The following is a 2353-nucleotide window of genomic DNA, read 5'->3' on the forward strand; positions in this document are numbered from 1 at the left end:
CCAGCCTGAGCCACTCTGGCCCGTGCGCTGGCCTAACCGAACTCTCCTACGGACCTCATCACAGGGATCGTTGATCTTCGAGGACCATTCGTAAACTATTAACTGCTTTAGCTTTGCAACAATGAATAAGACAAACATAAAAAACAAACAAAAAAAACCCCACCAGACTGACAAGGAAAGAAAAAAAAAAATAAAATAAGAAAAAAGGATCTATCTGCACACAGACTGCCTCTTCTCACCAACCTTCAGTGTGTAAATTAGAGAAGTTGCTGTGTCTGTTGGACTATTTTGTATGGCTGAATGTTAGGATTTTGTCTTCTCTTCTGTAAGTCCTATGCTGTGTTTGGAATATTGTGCTCCCTGACACTTTGGAAGTGGCCTCTTGTTGAGGTCTGAATATATACAAAAAAAAAAGGCTAATGTTACTGTTGAGGTGGTTTTACATCTGCTGGTTTCCATTATTGTGGCCTAGTTTTAAACTTTTTTTTTTTGTTTTTTTGCTAAGATGATGAGGAAGAATAAAGATTAAGGGTTTCATTGACTCATGTTAAAGAAAAAAAAGCTTAAAAAAAGAAAACGCGGAGCATATTTGGAGGACTATTCTTATTGAATATTGTAAAATAAACCTTCCAAAGAACTAGTGGAGCCCAAATGGAATCCCTTCTGCTAGAAGGTTTCTAGTTTATTTGAACCCTCTCTGGATATGAACATGAATTCATGCTAAACTGAGTGGGTGTAAGGAATGTCAAGGTTTTGACATTTTAATTTTGCTTTTTAGTCATAGGTTGTGGTGCATTACTTTTTTTGTTTTTTTTTTTGTTCCTTCTACAGACAAAACTGTCTGAATTTATTTATAGGGTTAGTAAAGTCTTGCATATGCCCTACATTTTTTTGAGAAGATATTGGTTTAAAATGTGTTTTTTTTTTTTTTTTTTTTTTTTTTTTCCTGTCGAGCGGCTCTCACACAACCTTCGACTGGTTTGAGCGAAGCTGGACAGCTTTCAGAATGTAGTCATGCAAAAACAAAAACTAAGCCCTTCTGCAACAGATGACGAACTTCTTAGTCTTTAAGGTGTGTTATGATTTCTGTAAAGTCGATTCTTGCATTTTACATGCGCTACAGTGTGTTTTAATCAGATTGCAGCAGCACAGGCAGACGTAAAGTGTCATGGTAAAAATAAACAAAAAACAGGATGTTACGGTCACAAGAGGAAATGGGCTGCTTTTCTTTTATCAGCCAGCAGGGCGGCCCCGTTTATGTACCACTTATCAGATGATGTTCTCTTTGTCTTATTGGAAAATTTACAGTAATTAAAAAAGGAGAGAGACAGAGATGCACGATCGGGTTGTAACGGGTTGACACATTTTTGATGTTTTTTCCAGTCTCATCTGCTGATTTAAATTTTTTTTTTTCTAATTCAAAAGGACTATTGAGAGAAATGTGTGGTCTGTGATGGAGGCAGTAGTTTTGAGTCTTAGATGTTCTAAGAGTACCCCCACCTGTCCCCCATCTATGCATCAAGGCATGTCCTTAACCTGTGACTTTTGGAAAACCCCACATGCTGTCGATTTAATGAAAATGGGGAGCAATGAGAATTTTAATGCATTTAATGACTGAGGGGAAGAAAAAACAATTTCTCAGTAATTTACAAAACAAGAGCTCTGTTCTGATCTGCATCTCCCAAAAGAGTCAATTAGATTCGATTTAGTCATATTGAATTAAGAGTTACTGCCTGACCCGATTGTTGTGTTCGGTCTCACATTTTCTAACTCTTTGTTGCACTCAAAAGATTATGTCCTTTTAAGCTCCACGTCTTGAAGCCTAATGTCCTCACGTCAGATAAGTTTTTATTTTTTATTATTATTATGTAATCCAACGGTTGCACAATTGCTTTATACGTCAGCGCCTCAAGTGGAAATGATTTTTGGGCTTGCATTAAAAAAAAAAAAATAAAAAAATGTAAACATCTGCAGATGCCTGGTGGTAATGCAAACACAGAAATTAAGGTAGATTGCTTGCTAAGTTCATGTTTTCTACATTGGCGTACAAGGGGAAATATTCCAGGTTGTGTGTACATTCCTGATGAGCAAAACAAAACAAAAAAAACTAGCAACCCATATATTGTGGGAGCAAAAACTAGCAACCTGGAATGAGCCCGCGCCCCTTTTCGTTGCCCTCCTGCTGCAACCCTGTGCTGTCCTGACGACTGCCTGCTGCTGCTGCTGCTGTTTGGCAACATTATCACCATTCCGTTGTTTGTTTGTGTGTTTGGGGTCAGCTGCTGACTGCAGTGAAGCGCAAATGGACAACAATGTATAAGATTTTTTTCTTTTTTTTTTTTTTTGGTTTTGG

The sequence above is a fragment of the Poecilia reticulata genome, linkage group LG4 (genome assembly GCF_000633615.1).
Source record: "Poecilia reticulata strain Guanapo linkage group LG4, Guppy_female_1.0+MT, whole genome shotgun sequence".
In the NCBI taxonomy this organism is placed as follows: domain Eukaryota; kingdom Metazoa; phylum Chordata; class Actinopteri; order Cyprinodontiformes; family Poeciliidae; genus Poecilia; species Poecilia reticulata.